This window comes from Triticum aestivum, chromosome 4B (genome assembly GCF_018294505.1).
Source record: "Triticum aestivum cultivar Chinese Spring chromosome 4B, IWGSC CS RefSeq v2.1, whole genome shotgun sequence".
Taxonomy (NCBI): Eukaryota; Viridiplantae; Streptophyta; class Magnoliopsida; order Poales; family Poaceae; genus Triticum; species Triticum aestivum.
This window is the reverse complement of record NC_057804.1, coordinates 607,975,369-607,998,001: the sequence shown is the minus strand read 5'-3', so window position 1 is coordinate 607,998,001 and position 22,633 is coordinate 607,975,369. Positions and strand designations below refer to the sequence as shown.

The window sequence follows — 22,633 nt, the reverse complement described above, 5'->3', positions numbered from 1 at the left end:
CTTCACCTGCAACTAGCAATGCTATAAGAGGGCTGAGCAAAGCGGTAACATAGCCGAACAATGGTTTGCATAGGAAAAGTGTTAAAGGTTAGAGGTTCATGGCAATTTGGGATGGCTTGATAAACAGTGATAGGTAGCGCAGCAAAGCGATAGAACGAAGCAACTAGCATAGCAATGATAGTAGTGAGATCCAGGGTAGTAGTCATCTTGCCTGAAATCCCGCAAGGAAGAAGAACGAGTCCATGAAGAAGACGAACGGATGAAGCCGAACCAACCGTAGACGAACGAATCCTCACGATCGCAACGAAACAGGAACTATCGAAAAGAAGCACACAACATAGTAAACACACCACACATGAACAAGGCATGATGCACAACAAAGCATGATGCATGACAAGGCTACATGAAGCTACTCATGGCAAGAGATCATGCAAACAAGAGCAACACATCAAAGCAAGTTTAAATGAGGCCGGGAACAACATATAACAATTCCGGTAAGTCCTCATATGCATATTTCGAAATTGGTCCAGATCTTAATAAACCTTATGTTCAAGTTGTTAAACAGCAAGTTAAGATGCACCAAGATGATCTACACGAGATTCTAGTCAAGTTACATATAAAGTTCATTAAGTTCGAAGCTACGGCCTAGGAGATATGAGCAAAACAAGCTAAACATGGCATTGATGCGAAATGCATACAAACATCAAGCAAACACCTCAAAACAAGGATGCAACATGATAATATGAAGCTACATGCAATTCTAAGCAAGTTTCATATAGAGCACACTCAAAACGGAGCAACGGTTCAAACACATACACTCCATACAAGTTATAGCAACAATCTGTCCAAAACAGCAACTAGGCATTCTGCAAGCATCAAAACAATAAGCTACAGCATCTCACCAAGAAAACAAAAGGAATGGGCATGATGTACAGGTAAAGAATTACAAAACATGAACACTGAGCTATCTCTAGAAATCACTAGAACATGCTCAAACACACATGGTAAGATTGCAAATTATAACAATTCAGACTTTGCAGAAAATAACATCAGGTTGCAATGTTCAGAGCTATCAAGCAACATTTTACAGGAATTTATAATAACAAATAAAGGCATGGAACGATTCTACTCAAAGCATAGATCAAAAGTCCCTTACTGACCATAAGCCAAAAAGGATTAGAAAATATGATGGCACCCACGTAAACATAGCAAGTTATATTACAGATTCATACATGGCAGAAACATAATTATGAAGGCATGTTAATGAGCTTGTGCAACTCACTACAGAGCAATACATGGCATTGCAAGGTGCCCGACAGTAAGAAGGCATATTTGTGAAGCTAAGCATGGCAATAGCAAGGTCATAGGGTGCATGGAACACAAGCAAAACACATGTAAACAAGTGAACTTAATGTAAACAGGCTGACAGCAACATTATGAAGCAACTTTGGAGCAAGATATGAACAACGTACGGCAAGCTATAAATGCTACCAGGGACATGGATGGCTAGAGGATGACATGTAGATCAAAACATATTTATAGAACATCTCCAGATTATGCATAGAATGATTAGTAGAAACATGTTTATATAGCATCACGAAATAACAGATTCAACCTAGCAAAACAGCAACATCATGAACTGTACTTAACAAGCTCGATTCACTCACCACAAGTCATTGCATGACAAGAAAAGCATAGCATCATCAAGAAGACATGTTTGTGAAACAAACCAAGTCAAGAACAAGTCCATAGCATGCAAGGATCAACTATAGCAAGCTTGGCCAAATTGAATAACAAGTAAACAATCTGCCAGGAAACATTTTGAAGCAAAAGTAGAGCACTCAAATGACATTCTAGACTACTCCATAATTGCAACCAAGGGCATGAATGGATAGACAACAACCTATTGTTCAAAACACCCTTACTGAAGTATCTCAAAATATGCATGGATCTCTCTGTAGCATCAAGTTTACATGGAATCAAAATAACAGCAGAACAGGGACTAAAATCAGCAACATCACGATGCCTAGTTTGCATGCTTGTGCTAGTCACCACATTGATCACAAAAATACATGTTAAGCACCTCTGTACAGAAGACATAGCATAGATCAAAACACATGTAGACATCAACCTCATAGGATGCACACATCAATCATGGCAAAAATGACAAAAGAGCTCGTTCTGATAACAGACAGCAGAAAACATTATGAAGCACTCTTACAACGATGATTCAGGCATCAAGATGACCTCAAATTAATATGATGCAATGGAACTAAATGATGTACTCGTCGAGGCGAAAAATTTGACATATTACACGCACGAAATGGAGCTACGAATGCAGAGATACGGCATGACGAACATGGCATGAAAATTACAGAATCTGGGGACTTAGCAGATTCGGGGGGAAAGTCAACCTTCGGCACGGATTCCGAGGCAGGCCGGATTTCGCCGGAGAAGGCGGCCGGAGTTGAGGGAGAGGTCGGAGGAGGCTGGATCAGGGGACGACCGGATCCGGTCTGGCCCGACCGGATCTGGCCGGAGCTGGGAGGAGCGGGCCGGCGGGGGACGTCGTGGTGCAGGCGGGCGCCGGACGGCGGCCGGCGGCGAGGCTGGGGCCCGGCCGCAAGGCGGCACAGGGACGGCGAAAGGGAGGTGTTGCGGCGGCTGAGGGGCGCCGGCAACCCTCTCGGCGGGAGGCGCGCGGGAGGCGCGGACGGCGGGGTCGCGGCGGCGGCGGGCGAGGGCAGGCGGCGGAGGCTCCGGCGGCGCGGCCGGGAGGCGCGGGGGCGCGGGGGCGAGGCGCCCGGGCGGCGGCGGGGTCGGGCCCGCTCCGCCCCACGGCGGGCCGCGCGCGTGCTCAGCGGGCCGCGCGGTGGAGGGGAGCGAGGTGGGAGCGCGGGCGATGACGTGGCGGCGGCCGGTTGGCCAGGAGCGACGGCGGAGGCGACGTGTCGCCCCAGGATTGGCCGGGCGACGTGGCTGAGGGCGGCGGACATGTCCGGCGCCGTCCGGACGTGTCCGGCGCGCGGAGGAAGACAAGGCTAGGGTTTCATCTGCGCGAAAAATCCGGGAGGGGCACATATAAATAGGTAGAGGGAGCTAGGAGAGTCCAAATGAGGAGCGGTTTTCGGCCACGCGATCGTGATCGAACGACCGAGAGCATGGAGGGGAGTTTGCTGGGTTTTGGGCCACTTTGGAAGGGGTGTTGGGCTGCAAAGAGAGAGGGGCTTTACGGTTACCCGGTTAACCGTTGGAGTACCAAACGACCTCCAAATGGCACAAAACTTGACAGGCGGTCTACCGGTGCTATACCAAGGCCGCTTGGCAAGACTCGGTCCATTCCGAGAACGTTTAACACCCACTCACAACAGGAGACGAAAAGGGGAACGACGGAGGGCATAGGAGTGCTGGATCGCGAAACGCACAACGGGGAAAAAGCTCGGATGCATGAGACGAACACGTATGCAATGCAATGCACATGATGACATGATAAAATGCAACACGCAAGAAAATGACATGGCAACGATGGCGAATAACTGGCAGACACCTGGCGCATCGGATCCGGGGCGTTACACAGCGGCGCAGCAGATCACAGAGTCCGAGGTGGGGCGCCTGACACAGGAGCTCCAGGCCAAGTATGTGGAGCTCCGTGAGCTCAAGGAGGAGAGGAGTGCCATGCTCCTCCGTTATGTGCGGGAGTTCACGGAGCTTCAAAAGTGACATGTGTCCACAACAAAGATGCTCGAGGTGTTGGCGGCATTGCTACAGAAAGCGGGAGATACGATAGACCGTCAGGGGAGCCAGCTGGAGCACAAGCGGGCCGATCGTGACGAGGTCCAGGATCGCCTTAGCCACTTGGTGGACCAAGTTGCCACACACGTGTTACGGCTGCGCGATGCCTACCGTCGTGCCAGTGCGACCATGCCGGCCATCGGGCTAAACCTGTTCAACCACCCCGTCGACTTTAACAAGCTACGACTTCCTGACCTGGTCTCCTTCTTCACCTATATCTCCGAGGAGCTGAGCCATCTCCACATGTTGGTGAGGGCGGAGCTAGACAAGGAGGGGTTGCGAGCTGCCATCACCGTTGCCGGGCGAATCCTATCAGGGCTCCGTCACCGGAATCCATTCGTGACATTGGACGTCATCTTTGGCGAGCTGGCTAACGTCGATCGGGAGCGGGCTCTATGGGCGGTTGCACCCTGCATCACCAATGTCATGCACCTCGAGAAGCATATGGACTTTGGTGGTGTTTAGGCACCCTCTGCATGGGCATGTCCATGTCTCGGCGAAACATGACCGTTGGATCAAACTCACATGGTGCATATCAATCACTGTAGCATAAAGCGTGTGGTGTGTTTGGTTGCATTCTCATCTCAATATAGTTGTTCCCTCTTCGTGTATTTGTGTTAACCTACTAGTGTGGACTCATGCACCCTTCATGCACTCTGCCAAACACCCAAAAGTGGGTCGAGAAGGGAACTTTTTCTCCCATCCCGTGCATCCTTCATACACCCTGCCTAACACTGATTCGTGCTTCATATGGTTCATGTTTTGTGGAGAACTTTAGCACCGTACTCTCCGTGCGCTATAGACCTAGTTTTGATAACATTGATCTCACCGTTCATTCTCGACCGGACAGTCGAAAAAGTGGTACTATGTTACTACATTACTGTTCATATAGTTGACATGCGCACAACATCATTTGCTATCATCATATCTTACTACACTAGCAACAAGATTATGTAGTACTGACATATGAACCACTACACATGCCTAGTAGTAGGAGCACTGTGTATGTTCAAGTGGCTGCCGTGTTTCGCACTCCTCCATCGTAAGAGTGGAAATGCTTGTCGTAATCATTTTTTTCTTCAGAAAAACAGTGGACACGCTCTACCGTGCGGATCCTCCTCCAGCCATGCACTAAATTACTCACTTTCACCGATGTGTGCGATAGCCAGCATCGGGGTCCACCAGCCATGCACTAAATTACTTCGTAATAGAGTGATGATAGACTACCCTGATCGAAGTGCCGCAGTAATGCCCAATGAGCCATCAAATCACAAAAACCCCTCCATTCCTGCAGTAAATTGGACGAATGAAGCAACCATCATTTCACTCATCTCTCTCAGCTTCCTCTCTTGAAGAAAACCCCCACTCACTTTGCTTTTCCCTCATCTCATTCCGCATTTCACTCTTCTCTCTCAGCTTCCTCTGTTGGATGGACACTGGAGCACCGGCCGACGTGATGTCTATGGCTCTGGCCCAAACCATCGAGGCTCATGTAGGAAGAAGCGCAAGCACCCTGCCGAGACTACCACAGACAAGCTCAAAGCCATCACCCTGTCCAAGCCCCCCTCTCCGGGGTCCCTCTTTAAGCAAGTCCAGGTAATATCTCTTCTTGACGATCTTTTTCTCGATCTTGATCGTGTTTTTTCATCGAACACGCAGTACTAGTACTAGTAGTACAACTTTCTGGGTGATCTTGCATGTGATTTTTGTGTGCCAAATGACGGTTCTAAATTCCTCTTTTGACCAAAACATGCGAGAGGTTGACACTGATTTCTTATAGATTACTTTCATCTACTCCCTCCGTCCCAAAATTCTTGTCTTACATTTGTCTAGATACGGATGTATCTACTTGATACATCCGTATCTAGATAAATCTAAGACAAGAATTTTGGGATAGAGGGAGTACTTTATTAACATCAATGCTACCTTTGAAGAGGGTTTCTTTTCCTCAGTAATTTGTGTTATGGATATTGCAAGTAATCCCTCTGCTCTCATGCCTTTGAAGACATGTTCTAGTGTCTTTGTTCACTCATTTCTTTGTGTATATGTAGTCATATATGGAGTATAATATCCTAAATTATCTTATATTTCTAAATGGAGGTAGTAATAAAATATGGTTTCTGTTTGAATTAGAACCATGTCCGCAGTGGAGATGAAGTTCTCAAAGTCATGTCGTGTGAACTGGAAGACCTGAGGATGAGTTCTACTGCTAAACTATCCAGCTGTTGTGTCCTTGTCGCCACGTGTCCTGAACTAGTGTTTTCCTGTAGCATTGTTGCCAGGCGTGTTCTCGAGGTTGTACTTGACCACAACAATTTCCTGGTTGTGCCTTTGATTACGAAGGGTGTGGTTCTTGTAAAGCTTCCTGACAAATCTGATGCGACATGTCTTCATCATCATGTTTATGAGTGGAAAGACCACTCTGTTAGGTTCTCCAAGGTTGACGAGATGGTGATGGTGAAGGTAGACATCTCTCACGAAGTCCATGGCCTAGTCAGTTATGCGGGGTTCATCCCGTAGGTCAGTGGCAAGAAATAGTCTGCAGAGTTTAATTAGTGCAACTTTGCTTGTCTGTAGTAAGTACTATTCTTTAGTACTTGATTTGTGATTGTGAACCCTCTATTGTTTAGTACTGGCGTTTTTGGTGTGTGGTGAGTCCTGAGAACAGTCTGTTAATGTTTGTCCACTCAATTCAGTTTGTATTTTTTGAAGTATCCAGATCATCTTTTTTGTGAGGACGGTTTATCAATTATGGTTACACTCCAATATCTATATGCATTGCAGGGTTTATCGCACCCACCAGGATTTCCAGTCCCATGGATGTTCGGTCCATACAATTTGTCACGACCTTTGGCCTGTCTTGCTTGTGGGAGTAGGCGGGGGCCCTACATGCCACCCGTAGTTGGACGATCAATCTTCTGTTTAGTACTTCAACATAGTGATTTCCTGGTAAGGATTCACTCGTGTTACATCAAGTAAATCTTATTGATTTACTGTCTAAATCTTATTGATTTAATGTCATGTTTTCTTTCTTTTCCTGCAATTTTATGATGCAGGTTTTGCCATGTGACATTCATCACAGCATAAACCATTTGGTTTGCTCTACGATGGCTATTTTTGTAGGTTTCACTTCTTATGTCATGTCAGTAACGAAGGCACTGTCCATCACTTATATTACTGGAATAAATTGGATCAGTCTGTTGTCTGAGTACAAGCTGAATCCCTATGATGAACTACAGTTTGGTTTAAAAAAACGCCACAATTAGTCCTTCTTGCGTTTAAAAGAAATGAAGAAAAAAACTGGATCACGGTCATGGAGCCTACAAGTTAGAAAGCTGATCATAGTAGACCAGACACGATGACCGTTGTCTCGCACATCGGTACCACCTTCAGCAATGGATCGAGCTCCGGCAGTTGCTCTAGCACTGACAGCGGCAACAGCTCAGTCTGATCCAGCTGAGGATTGGGAACCGACCGTGTCAGCAGATCAGGATGATCTACCGAAGGATCAGGCATCGACACCGGCACCTGCTCCGACACCGGCACTAGCTCTACAAGGAGCACCATCTCCGGCAGCAGCAGCGGCACTACCAGTCGCACCGGCACGGGCACCAGCAACAGCTTCGGCACCTGCACCAACACTTGCACTTGCATTTGCTCCGGCCCGTGCAGCGGCAACCGAACAAGCAGTTGCACCGGCAAAAGACTGGGCTGCAGTTCACACTTCATATACCAAAGTCCTTACAAAAACTGACATTTCCACCTTCTTGGTAAGCATTGGTCGCCCAAGTGCTTCGTTCTTTTTTTCCATGTTGTTTCACATGATTCACTGTGTTGATGTAACTGTTTTCATATGTTTTCTTGTTTGCAAACAGAGAATTCCTAGAGCAACTAGGGAGTCATCAACAATCCGGGCGACCGTGGCCAAGTTTCTCTTACCATGCGCAGCCTTGTTGTGAATGAACCTGCTCAATATACTGTAAGTACAGAGGATGGTCGCATGATGATTGATGCTAAAGGATGGTCAAGGTTCAAATCTAAATCATATCTTGCGGTAGGGGATGATGTCAAAATCAAACTTTCTTGGCAAGGAGAGCTGGTCCAAATCAACTTTGAAATTCTTCAGTAGGAGCACGCAACTGCCAAACTGATCTATCCTCTGAGAGATTTTGATGTAATAATCTGGCATGGTGAAACAAGTGTCCTGTGTGTATAAGTAGTACGACAGTATTATTTATCACATGGTATATTGTTGATAGAATTGCAACTCTGATTGCTGGTTAGGAACTGTCGTTCGATTTCATTCCAATAGCTGTCGTGCTTTATTCAATTTTGTGTATTCGCCTTGCGACAGCATCTAAAACCAGCGATGTACCAATCGCTTGCAATATGAAAAGTGTTGAGGTAGTACACATGGGCCCCCAAACATGCAGGCCCATAGGACTATGGCCCAAAGTCCAGAACCATGAGCCTGTCTGAGTATTATATTCTCAGCTGAACCCCCATAATGCACGTGTGTTGCACGTAACATCAAGATGCATTTGTATGGGTATTTTATCTTGTGAGAGAAAAGGATGAATGAGGGAAGGCCTTATTTGCAAATGCGGAGAGGTGTGTGGGTACCTTTTTGCAAAATTGCAATAGTTTCCTTCCTATCCATCAGATATAAATCGGACGGCCTATATTGCAGGATGGCAGGCACACCATCATCCCCAACTCGTCTATATTATGTTTAAAAAACTCTGTTTTTTATAATTATATATGTTATATATATTCCCTTGATTTTTACTATGTATAAATGTGATATAACAAAATTTTATATTTCTTTATAGAGGGAGTATCTCTTTGTCAAAAATATATTTATGTGTAACTAGTTACTCCTGTCTTTCTACTTCCTTTCGCTGATATGTGGGGCATCCGGCAACGGGGTCCATGTGCCATATGCACCAAATTAGAGGGCACAACTGCATGGTAGACACACCCCGATCGTATAGCCACAGTAATGCCCAATGAGCCGTCAAATCACAGAAAAAATCCCACCTTTCCAGCTTTAGCAGTAAGCTGGATAGACGAAGCGGCAATATTTCGCTGGGCCTGAATCCCCTTCTCCCTCGTCTGCTTGTTCATAGAAAACCCCCTCTTGGTGATTGCATAGGGTTTTCTCATGGAGAACCAGGTACGAATTCTTCATCCATCCCCGATAAATCCAAGTCCCTTGGTCAAGGGTAATCCTAGGATGGCAGCCGCCGCCGTTGATGCATTTTTCTTCCTACTGAATCTAGTGTGTTTCATTTGCAGTGCCCAAAGTGCAAGGACCCTACAGGTTTCTGCCCCCTCGGCAAGACGCCACACTTGTTCCTTCTCATCCTAACACAGGATTTTAAAATGCGCACAGTATGTTCCTAGAATCCTCTTTTCTATTCGGGAGGGTGTGGTTTTTTGACCATGTTGTCGACTAATTTGGAAATTAGGATTGCTATATTTAAAACAAAAAAGAAGCCAGCCAACTCACCTCCAGGAGGCTCCCCTGATTGGGCCTTCGTGGGCCGTCGGATCTGCCCTTCTGGCACGCCTGAACCGTTGGATCTTCACAGCAGTTAAAATTAATTTTCACCTCATGGTCGTTTTCGTTGTCCAATGACTGGTGGGCTCGCGCCGCACGCTGGTTGGCTGGGTAAAATTTGTTCGTGTCCCCAAGGTAATTTGCCACTCCGCTCCGCCCGCGCGTCAAAACCCTAGCCGCCAGCCCTGCTCGTCCCCTCCTCCCCGCTCCCTCCATCCTCTCCCATGTCGCCTTCCCTCTTCTCCCCGCTCGCCTTGGCCGCCTCCTCTCCTCCGCCTTGTTGTCGGCCCCCTCCCTCCTCCTACCTCCTCCTCCCTCCTCTCAGTCCCGTGCCAGCCTCCGCCCAAACGCTAGCCCCCGTTTCCCCCGATCCCCATAGTAACCGCATCCACAGCCACCCGCTCCTTCTCAGAATCGCTGCACCATTCCTGCCTTCCGCCCCCTCCTCCTTCCCGGATCCCCACCACGGTGCCGACCTGCAGGCAAAGGGCGACGAAGGGTGGCGGACGAGGACAAAGGAGGCCGGCGGCGAGGCCTAATGACTAGCGCCTCTCCGCCTCAAGCCCTGACATCACCGCCACCAAATCCACCTCGCAACCTCTCTTCCTCCCCTGTCTGACTGCTGCGTGGCCGCGTCGGGCCCATGCCGGCACCACCGCCACCGTCGCAGCTGCCTCCACTAGATGGCTCCATCGGTCCCTCCCGCTCCAGATTGAAAACTGAGAGAGCGACTGGATGGAAGAAGGGGATCGGGGGAGGGGAGAGCAGCAAGCATGAGCTGCTTGAGAGTGTGGATGGCAAGGCAAGAAAGGAAAACGGCTTTTGTGGTGATCGGGATCAATACAGCCTTCAGTGGCAAGAAGTGCCATGATTCTGTCAGGGAGACATTGATGACTCAAGGTTCGTTACTTTGCAATGCTACCTGATTATCTCCCTTGTTTTGACTATTTTGGCCTAGCTGTTGCTTTCTGCATTTCTTGTTCTTAGTTATAACCGATGCAGAGGAATGTGTATTTAATCAACTAGGATTATGGTGTGCAGGTAGCAAGGAAATTACATAGAAATATGCAAGTATGGAATCAAGGGATCAAATAGGATCATCTATCGTCCCAGTAAATTGAATCAACTATTGTCCCATGTTGTTTGGATCATCTATCGTGCCGCACCGTCTAGCTGAAATGGCCAAATGACTTAGGAACGACATATAATCGATTTTTGCTCTTTTTATCCCTTGAAAAGTGATATGCAACATTATGAATTTGCTTCCATTTGCAGGGCTAGGTGTCCTTCCTCCTCTTGGTGACATATAAGAGGACATGCAACACTGAACTGGGAAGTCCTTTTTAGGCAGTGGTCATGGAGCAACAATATATGTTGCATGGCATTGCAGGTTACTTTCCACTTTATGTTTCAGTTGTTTATATATTCTGCTACTGAGAGGAAGTTAATTTTACATGCATGTAAGGTTCAAGGAATGGAAGTAGCTATATCTGAGATATGATATTATCGTTGGCAACTTCACTGCACACTGGAAGTAATATTTCAACCGTGTTAGGGGGTGGGACACACATTTCTTGCCGATGATGTTATCATACCTCTCAAAATTTAGCAGTTTCTTTTTTATGCATACATTTTGGCGTGCTTATTTATTTCAGGGGAGACGTCTCCATGAATCCTGCATGTTTCCAGAGTTTATCTATACCTTAATTTTGGGGGAACGCTATATTATCTTATTCCAACTTGACTTGTCATATCAGGTTATTTTCTGCCCTAGTTGATCCAGGCACGGTGTCGGATGGGAGAGAGCAGGGGAGGGCCAAGAGGCCAGCGGTGTGGGGTGGAGCAGCGAGGCCAAAGACCGGGCAGCGGACGCCTCACGGGGTGGAGGAGAGGCCGGCGATAGGGAAAAGTAGCATCTTCATGGATGAGATCCTGACGGCTGAAGATGGTGCGCACGGGAGGAGCTTGGAAGATGTCAAGGTGAGCTTCTCTCAATCCTTCTCCCCTTCACGCCCCTTGCAAATTTTTCTTTCTTCAGATCATATGAAAGTGAGTATAGTCTTGTTGGCAATTGCATCTGCTATTTCTTTCTTTGCTTTTTGCATTTCCTACAAGAAGATACCATACATTGTCTCATGATGATTGTGTTGGCTGCAGGGGCGCCGTGAGGAGTGGAGTAAGCTAAATACCTGATTGGCTGGATCGTTTTTGGGCTCTTTACAGATTTGCCTTACTGTTTAAAAAAAACCTGTTTTCATTGCCTGAGAAGAAAAACTTGCACCATAATCTGTTACCATATACTCAATTAAAAGCACAACAATGTTGGAAAAATGGGAGATGAACTAGAAATTCCCCCCCCCCAAAAAAACAAAATAGCCATCGCTCCCGTGGATCCCCCTCTCGCTGGCAGGCTAAAAGTGTCATAGTTGTACCAAAGCATCATCTAGCCATTAGTTTTTTATAATTGTACCTAAACATCATCAATTCATTAATTTGTTAGATTATTATATTTGTCATGAAGCGCCAAACTCGGGAACTTTAAAGCTTATGTCTCGAATTTTCTATTTTGCTATCGCAAAGTTATAGTGCTCTTATAGTGGTTCCTTGGTTGATTTGTTCCTTTAGAATTACCAGTTACACTTACAAGTCTAGTGTGCCTGTTATTTGGCAAACATTTAGGTGACCTATAGTACTTATACGAAATTTATCATGTTTTTTGTTACATTGCCTCTTTAGGTTGTCTACATAGGTACATTATTAAATTGCAACATGCAGTATTCAGTTCCAAATTTTGCGTGACTGTCTAAATGCCTCGAGGATTAGAGGAAAAGAAACAGATAACTTGTCAGCTTCTTTCCAACATGCTTATACAATTTATGATTAAATGAGGCAGGATCACACAGCTTAGAATTCAGCGGTGCTGCCTAATTGAGGCTTAGAATTCAGCAGCGATGCCTGTTTGTTCTCATCTAGCTAGCTTGCGAAGTTAAGTGATATCCTTGGAATACCAGAGGCTCAACTAAAGTTCATACCTGAAGCTTGGTCATAGCCTAAATATCTTACGATGTCCATAAACTGGTTCTATATACTTTTAACGAAGCTTTCCTTTTTTTGACACGCCTACTCTATCATCCTTCACTATGACAGATCATAGAATGCAGACAAGTACTACAATGATCATTTGCGTATGGGTATTATCTCGAGGATAAAGAAGGACCACAAGATGATGCAGGCGAACCTGCTTGTTGCAGGTATTGGCTTTTTATTTCAAAAATCTAATATTGCTTGCCTATTATTCATGGAAAACAAGGGTACCTTATTTACTATTTGGTTGGGTAAGATAGATTAGTTAGACTGCATGCTTCCTGAGGTGTCCTCTGTTTTGGAATAGTACGACGATGTCTTGATTTTCTTTGGTAGCATATACTGCGCATACAACTGAAATCTTCTTATATTTCCAATCTATTTCCACCACCCTGAATTCCCTCAGTATGACTATTTATATATATTATTGTCATAAGGCAAACACAAAGTTTGAGATTATTGACTGAAACTCAAGGAATTTTCAGGTGATTATGCACTAACAATTCATTTTATCTCTATGATCTCCTTATGAACACAACCATAGTGCAAGATGTTGCTGCCCAAGTTGTCGTTTATCTTTGCACATTCTTTTATGTTGGGGCTACTACCTATCCAGATCACTGAATGATACAAAGATGTCTTCCCTACCTTTGTTTCTTTATTCCTTTATGTTGGGGCTGGTGTTAGGTTCCACTGGATCAAATTTTAGCTCTTGTTTATTGTGTTCTAGAGAAGTTAGAGGAGTGATTAGTGTGCTTTGTTTTTCTAATGAGTGTGTGTGGATGCATACATATAGTAGAGGAGCAATTAACATCGTATATTTTTTGTATGTATATGTGGATGCACATCAAGTGTTCTCTGTTTTTGTAAGAAGAACCTGCTTCCCTATAACTTTGGTTTAATTTGTCGATAATACCTCTTTGTATTAGATACATGCCCATGAGTATATACTTAGTGTATGTTTGGCCAGATTGTTTAACTTATGTTGCTCCTATGCTTCAGGAGGCTGCAACTGACATGTTGGACGGGAATAAACCAAAAAGATTAAAGAATCTGGTCAGAGGGACATTCAGGGAGAAGTTTAGGTTGGTATTTTGATACACTATGTCCACTGTGCACTGTAATGATTATCATCTGATTGATTTCTATCTTTATTGTGCAGTCACTGCATTAAGCTCTTGTGACGACTCAAGGGGGGAACTTCCCTCACTTTTTGATGGGACACAGGCGTTACCTGTTAGGAGGGAATGCAAAGACAATAAAACCCGACAAACGGAAGTTGGTCTTATCTTTTGACGACCCAAATATCAGGTCAGTTTGAGCTGCCATTATATCGTCAACAAAGTATTACAAATCACACCGAATCAGTTTCAATTTTGAGTACATGCTGGAATCTTTCACCAAATCAAACCGCTGAAGCAGTTCACTGCCCTTGTTATTCCTTCACCATCCAAGACTGTAGCTATTGCCTACTTTTTGGAATGCATTAGCCATGTTAACAAATTGAAATACATCTCCGAGTTGACCTTCACATACATGCTCTAAATATTTGCCCATCTTTGCTTAACTATGTAAACGGATATAGTGGTGTATGAAACTCAAATTGTTTCTTTGAACTGCAGATGGAGTCGATTCAAGCACCACATGTTGGAAATACTGCACCATAGTGACATAAGGGGCATCGCATTCAGGAAACCTAATGATTCCATATACACCTTCCCAATGCCTGATTGCATGTGCCAACAAGATGGTATATGATCTAGGCGTTAGCATACATAACTGAGGGATGCATATCCTCTGCCTTTGTGCAACAAAGGCACCAAAGGCACGTCATTGTTGACTGCATGATCAGGATTTGATGGTCATGATGAAAACTGGAGTGAAATAAAGCATTTGGTGCTTCTCAGGAGATTCTGAAACCCTCTGGCATACCCCAGCCCGTTCGATTCTGGATATAATGGTCAAAAGGTGCCTAATGACAACGAATTCCATAGGATCATAAATTGAGAGGATGCGAGGGATTTTGTAAAGTTAGTAATCTGTAGGTAGTCCACCATATAGCAATCTCCATTTGTTCAATCTTTCTGTAGGTTGTAAAGAGAAAAGAGCTACAAGATTGGGTTGTAGATATGAGTACAAACTGAGTGCCTCAATGTATATTTGAAAAACAATGGCTAACAACAACAAAGAAAGGAAATTTTCAGTATATCATTACTCATCAGTGCTGGTTCTCGCATTTCATCTTGCCCTTGACAATTCATATTTATGAGCATGTTCTTACAGTTCAGACCTAACGTTTTTTTTCCTTGGGCACTTCCTCAAGAATCTTGTTGAGGTGTCTGTTTCCTCTCTTTGTGTCATGAATGATTGTGATGTTTGTGGTCTTCTCTTTTCTTTATTCTTGATTTGTATTGGATATGCTACTCACATCTTTGAACATGCATAGAGCCTCTCAGTCTTTAACCTTGACTATGAAAATCCATTGATGGAAGCTGGGGAGGGACGAAATGAACATCCGGCTCCCTGGGTCTAAGCCATCGAGATGGTAGAGATGACGTTTCCATGTCATCTACTCCAGCAGCCGGACAAGGCATATAAAAACCATGGATCCTTTGCTCCCCAGGCCGCAAAATGATCAGAGTGATGTCTATGACCTCCTCCTAGATGTATTAATCTCAATCTCATGTTTGGTTTTCTTCCCTTTTCTCTTCTAATGATGTAATTTCTTTTACTGAGATAACACCATGTTTGTTGTAATGCCTTATTTGATGTAAGATCCCTTTTCTACTTTGAATGAATTTACTGCATATATTTCTTATTTAATTTAGTTCATCATTCAGAGACGATGGAATATTTTTGTCCTTCACAGGTTAAATGAGCATTGCGTAGTCCTTCACAGGTTAAATGAACATTGCGTAAAAGTATGTCTAAGTTCTCTTTCTTAAAGTGCTTCAAGTAAATGAAATTGTCTATTCCGAATTTAATACCTTTTAATAATAATCATAATGAGAGAGGGGTATGCTTCTCTCTCTCTCTCTGGGCAAATGTTACTTTAGACAACTTGTACTAAGAAATAAAAACTCTGGAAATGTGTTTGAATCGCACAAAAAGAGTTCGTAGTTCTTATTCATACTTGAAACACGTGAGGCTCTGTAAATTAAACCATGTTTTTTTTCAAGGCGCATATGGATTTAGCAGACCACAACTAAACCGACTGTATATACATGGCATGTCCTTAGTAAAGGAAACTATTTTCATCACGAACATGGCTTTAGTTGAAGGTTCTTGCAGCATGAAACTATTTTCATCGGCAACATGTCTTCAGCAGGTCTCTGCGCCATTTGGCGCAACGGGTCAACTAGTTTGGATAAAAGGTACTAGTACAATGGTCAACACTGACGTGAAGGAGGAAATTATTTCTAGATTTGGATAGGGAATACATTGCCTTCTCATATTATTTTCCTGCAATGCATTATTTGCTCTGCCAGAACATATGTACTCAAGATACTCGGCCTTGCCATAACTGAATACACCAGTTTAATGGTCACAATGAAGACAAGCCATGGATATAAGTTCCAAGTTGGGTTCGTGAACCAAGAAGATCGCTGCTTTTTTTATGGCCGAACTTGGATAAACTTCCTCAAGTGTTACGGGCTGAAAGTTGGCACACGAATGTTGATGGAAATAGCAAAACCTGGTCTCATCTTCACTGCGATCTTCCACTCCGATGTCGTTCTAATTGTTCATCCATGTTAGTTTTGTATCTGGTTCTAGCTTTTTGCCTCGATTACTTCTTAATCCACCTATTGTGTCTAACTAATCACAATTTAACTTTAGAAGTAGCAACAAATCTCTCGAGAAGATGCTACTTCTAACTAATATTTTCTTATAATTGGTGGCACGTGCAGGTTTTTTCAGAGTTAAGCAGGCTGCTTGTTTGTTATTCTGTAAGAACTCGGCTGTTACTGATGGCACTGAAGTTGACTGGGACGACATCCACAAGTTACTACACTTTATTGATCGTCTTGAGGTCCTTGTGGGGCATTTCAATGGTGGAAGGCCATGTGGGATATGTGTGCTACTGCTGCACTCATTGAACAGGTCCAACTGTGTCGAGAAACTTATGGTACAAGCTGTTTTCTGTTATATATGTTGTTCATAAACTATTGCTTATACACAGTTTTATAGTTGTGATCTTCTTGAAACAGAAACTGCCCAGTTCTATTGTTCCTATACAAATGCCTGACCATGGTCGGGTCAGACTTGCGCTTGGTCACAACATGATGTTTATGTTGACGTACTCCATTCCCCTTGGAGGTGAAAAGATACTTATTCATGGGTGGTCTCAAATAATGAAGGCCCGTCCATCTTGGAGAATAGGACAGAAGATTATGTTCCTGCTTTTCCATTGCTCTCAAGCGAATATCCTGTTTATTGACCACATTGCGAGATGAAGCCGCTTTCAGAAAGTTGTGGATGCGCGGGGTGGCGCATGGGCCTTGTCCTGGGGCTTGGTGGCCTCACCCTTGGTTAACTATAGGCAAAGTAGCACTATTCGAGACGTGCTTTGTACGGTTGAACCTATATAAGTACTCATACTGCTTTCAGCTATGGTTGTTAAGTGCCCCTGCTGGTTTCAGTTAAGGTTGTTAAGTACTCTTGCTGCTTTGACAATCTATCGTGTTTCTTCAGTCCCGTATTCCTCTAGCCACCAAAACTAAACCAGCGCCGGCGAGGCCGCTCCTTCCGCCTCCCACGGCTGGCTGCGCCTCAACGCACACATCGCTGCCCCACCGTCTCCTAAATCGTTAACACTGATGTCCGGGGCCTCGCCATCATCCTCTGCACGCTTTGGTGTGCTCGCTACGGCGCCACCCTCTCGCATTGTCAACATGGTCAACAAACAACAGGAATCAGCAAAAGTACATGGAGAGGATGACAGTAGGGGCCCACCATGTCAGCGTATGGAAAAAGAAAATGCTTCCACCTAGTGGTTTCCTGACATCTGGGACCCACGACATTGTGAGCGTATATAGTCAATAGACAAGAGAACAGCACAAGATTGGCTGACACCTGGGACGTAGATGCTTGAGCAGTCTTTTTTTTTGTTATTGTTGAGACGGAGCAAGGTTTCAACTGGGCTGTGGCCCGTCTAGCCTAGGCTTATATTTTATATTCACCATATGACTAGCCCAGCTATTTTTTCTTTGTGAAAATGAGCCCAATTTATTTTTGTGAAGAATAACCAATCTGGGCCTACTTATTTTTCTACGCCCTGATGGGCTGCAACTCTTTCAAGACGCCTGCAAATCTTGAAAGTAATATGAAATGGGTTGTAAATATAAAAACAGATGACAAATTGGCAATTACTTTATAATTTCTGATTTTTTTTTACATTTTCAGATTCCTACTTCACTAGGCTTTAACCTAATTTAAATATATCTTCAAAGTACTTTCAATCTGGCTCGACATTTCGGTATTAAAAATAGGTTGGAACCCAAGGAAATAAGTGAAATTTCGTTTAAATTTTTAACCCTGGCCCTGACCAACAAAAAAAAGGACTGCAATAAATTGCATAAGAAGTTGCAATGAGCTATATATAAATTATTAAAAAAATAGGGAATGGTCTGACTTGTGGGCCTATTTAAGTTGACGTGTATGCAAGATTTTTTTAGTTATTATAAACGTCAACAAACGATTCTAGCAGACGTAACCGTTGGATGTCAATCTAACGGCCGTCGTGTTTCTTAATTCTCTGATCTTCTTGCTGCAGCCACCAAATCCAGCGCCGGCGGGACCGCTTGCTCCCACCTCCCATGGCCTGTTGTGCTGCCGCACAGGCCTCACTGCCCCCTACTACTCCCACCGCTGGCCAGGGCATCCCTCTACTCACCCACACCCCCTGTTATTCTGCGGCGATGACAGCCTCACACCACAGCCGAACCTGTGAACCCTCATACTCCTCTCCACACGGGCTTCCACTACTGTGTCTTCCCCAACTCCGCGTCGTCCCCTTCCTAGGCCTTGCCGTCGTCCACCGCCTTGATGCTCTCGGCGTGGCGTGGTCAACGTGGTCAAGGAACGAATTCCATCGGAAGAGTACTGTGTGTGATAGCTGGGTCCATGGCCGCAGCAAGGAAGTGCCTCCTTATACGCGCAAAATAATGATTCCTCCACCTGATAGCAGGGACCCACCGAACGGGCCACCATATTTCACGAAAAAAACATTTCCTCCCTGACTGCTGGGACCCATCAGCTACATTTTCGCACGCAAGGAAGTGCGTCCATATTACGGGCAAAAAAAAACGATTCGCCCCCTGACTGCTGGGACCCACCAGCTACATCTTCGCACGGAAGGAAGTGTTTGACAGTCGGGACCCACCTGGTCGAAGCGTGGGTAGCGTTGTCATTCTGGTCATGAACATGTACGTACATACTGGTCGATGTAGAGGCGCGTATGTAGCATGTACACAAACGTATAGCGTCCAGGGTGCAAGAAAGAAAATACAGCCACGTAGGTACATACGGGCGGGGTCTCGAACGCCTACTCACGCATACGTACAGCCAGGGCTCGTGTACATGGCTGGGTCGGAATGGAGAAACTGCATTGTCTTCGTGTTCATGGGGAGCCAACTGGCTGGGTCGGAACGGAATGCGTCGTCGTGTTCATCAGGAGGGCTTGGACAGAATAGCCGATGGAAATGAGGCTTGGCGTACCGCAGAACGGAGGAAACGGCCTTGTGATCGACCGGCCATGGTCGAAACGGGATCCTGTTCATCGGGAGGGTCTGGCGTACCGCAAAATGGAGGAAACAGCCTTCTGTTGGACCTCCTACAGTCGAAACGGGGTCCTGTCGATCGGGAGGGGTGTGACGTACCGCAAAACAGATGAAACGGACTTGTGTTGGAGCGCTACAGTCGAAACGGGGGTCCTGTTCATCAGGAGGGGTGTGGCGTACCGCCAAACGGGACTCCACGGGATACTGTTCATCTCAAACGTTGACCTCCTCCAGCCTCCACGGGCTACTATTCATCCACCGTCGACCTCCTCCAGCCTCCACTTGTGACTGTACATCCACGGGACCCTGTTCATCCAGCCTCCACCGCGCGCTCCTCCACCACTACTGTTCAACCAGCCCTCTTCACGGGGTCGTGTTCAACCACCCCTCCACAGGCTACTGTTCATCTAGCCCTCCACCGGCTACTGTTCAACCAGCCCTCCACTGGCTACTGTTCAACCTTCCCTCCATGGGGTCCTATTCATCCAGCCCTTCACAGGGTCATATTCATCCATGCCCAACCGGCTCGATCGATTGTGGTCCTGTTCATCCAGTGGCAACACCACGGGGTCATGTTCATCCAACCCCCCACCAAGAACTATTCATCCAAACCCCCCAACAACACGCACTGTTCATCTAGAGCTAGCATCGATCGGCTTCAGTTAGCAGCAGTAGTGAAGGAATTGCTCGATCGCTCGGGTTCAGTTAACATCCATCGATCGATCACTCAGGTTTAGTAACACATAGCCTGTAGTGCAATCACTCGGATTCAATAGGCGAACGCCTCGCTCATGTTCAGTTAGAGCCCAACGCCTCGCACCCACGCGCGTGCGTGTACGAGAGAAACGCGCAAACCTCCTTGTATCGCTCGGCCCCGACCACCCACTGTAACCGGGAACACCCTGATATTCTCCTCGCCCTCGCTTCTACCATGGTTTTTTCCGTCATGGACGGCCCAAAGAATGTCATGCAGCTGCGTCTCCAACACGCCTAGGACGAAAAGCCCATTTTCTGTCATGACTTTATGTCATAGAAGTAGGAGCCCACCACATCTATGATGATACCGGGTTTTGTCGCAATTTTCGTCAAGAAATGTCATAAGTATGACAAAAAAATTCATTCAGCCCAAAATGTCATGGATGTGTCCTTTTTTTGTAGTGAGAATGGGTATTTGCCATATCTTACCCATTGAGGAACCCCTTGTGGCCGAAGGAGAAGGACAAAGTTCCACTCAAGTGGAGCCATCACCAACCCAAGACCCACACGCTTCCAAAGAACAAAGTGAAGGCCCTCAACCAAGTGAACAAGTTCAAGGGCAAGATCAATCTCAATATGGTGGGGAACCACCAAGTGATGCCCAAGGTCAAGTTATCCCTCCCGAGCAAGTTCAAGATCAAGAGCAAGCTCATGACGATGCTTAAGATGATCAAGTTTCCGCTCCTCAACTATCTCTTGAGGAGGAATTGGAGTGTCATGCCGCAAAGATTGCTTCCAATCTCACTACCAAAGATCATCTTATGAACAATGTGCTTGGAAGTTTGATAAAATGGGTAAGCACTCGTAGAAAATTAGCAAACTATTGTGAACATCATGCGTTTGTTTCTTGTATTGATCCCCAAAAGTATATGAGGCGCTCGAGGATCCGGATTGGCTCAATACCATGCATGAAGAACTCAACAACTTCGAGCACAACAAGGTGTGGAGATTGGTGCCAAGGCCAACGGGGAACCATAATGTCATTGGCACCAAGTGGATATTCAAGAACAAGCAAGATGCTCATGGACTTATTGTTCGCAACAAGGCTCGTTCGGTAGCACAAGGCTACTCCCAAGTCGAGGGTATCGACTATGGTGAAATCTTTGCTCCCGTTGCTCGCCTTGAATCTATTCGTTTGTTGATTCCTTACGCTTCTCATCATAACTTCAAGTTGCAACAAATGGATGTGAAGAGTGCTTTTCTTAATGGTCCTATTAATGAGTTGGTTTATGTCAAACAACCCCCGGGGTTTGAGAATCCCGAGCTCCCCAATCATGTGTACCAACTCGATAAGGCACTCTATGGCTTTAAGCAAGCCCCGCGTGCGTGGTATGAGCACCTTACCGGGTTGTTGCAAGACCGTGGGCTTGGAATTGGGAAAATCGACCCCACTCTTTTTACTAAGAAGGCCAAAGTGGAGGTGTTTGTATGCCAACTATATGTGGATGATATTATCTTTGGTTCCCCTAACAAAGCCTTGAATGAGGAATTCGCCACTCTCATGACCTCGATGTTCAAGATGTCTATGATGGGAGAGTTGAAGTTCTTTGTCGGGTTCGAAATCAAGAAAAGAAGAGAAGGAACCTTCATCAACCAAGCCAAATACACTCAAGACATGCTCAAGAGATTCAAGCTAAGTGATGTCAAGCCGGCTTCCACTCCAATGCCCGTCAAATACCAACTTGACATAGATCCCAATGGTAAAGCGGTGGATCAAAAGGTATATCATTCCATGATTAGCTCCTTGCTTTACCTTTGTGCACCTAGATCGGATATCATTTTGAGTGTGGGAATTTGTGCATGGTTTAAAGACGCACCTAAGGAAAGCCACCATGTGGCGGTCAAGCGAATCTTTCCATATTTGGCTCATACCCCAAACTTTGGCTTATGGTACCCAAGAGGAGCCAACTTCAACCTTTTTGGCTATTCAGACTCGGATTGGGCGGTAGACAAAGTGGATAGGAAGTTAACCTCCGTAGGGTGCCAATTTCTTGGTTGCTCTTTGGTGAGTTGGTCTTCTAAGAAGCAAAGTTGTGTGTCTCTCTCATCCACCGAAGCAAAGTATGTGGCTGCCAGTAGTTGTTGTGCTGAACTTCTATGGATGAGGCAAACTTTAAAGGATTACGGTGTCATTTGTGACGAAGTGCCTCTTTGGTGTGACAATGAAAGTGCCATCAAGATCTCTCTCAACCCGGTGCAACACTTCAAAACGAAGCATATTGAGATTCGGTATCACTTCATTCGGATCACATTAGGCGAGGAGAGATCCAGCTCAAATATGTCAACACTCATGATAACCTTGCAAATATTTTCACGAAGCCCTTGGATGAAGCAAGATTTCACGAGTTAAGGCATGAGCTAAATATCATTGATTCGAACAATGTGGCTTGAACCCTTTCACACCCCACCATACTCATCTTGATATATTGTTTAGGTGTAGGAATGGACATAGGGGGAGTGTTGTTCTCTCAATGAACTCTCCCTCCCCCCATTATGCATAAATTTATCAACTCTTTCACATTAGCCATTTTTTATGGTACTTGTGCTTCAAAGACAAGTTTTGGTCATGGGTCCAAGGATAATTCTTCACGGTGCCATACCAATTGACTCAAACATAGGTGGCTCCGGCCACCGCCCTCTCCTCTAGAGAGGTTTTGGT

At 45.4% G+C, this 22,633-nt stretch overlaps 1 long non-coding RNA gene across 1 annotated transcript; it reads left to right on the top strand.

Annotated features, from left to right (window-relative positions):
- The first annotated feature begins 13,611 nt into the window (after nucleotides 1-13,611).
- On the top strand, nucleotides 13,612-14,189 carry LOC123089379 (uncharacterized). Its single transcript, XR_006442262.1, has 2 exons — nucleotides 13,612-13,750; nucleotides 14,062-14,189. It is a non-coding gene; the product is annotated as an uncharacterized lncRNA (long non-coding RNA).
- The last annotated feature ends 8,444 nt before the right edge of the window (nucleotides 14,190-22,633 follow it).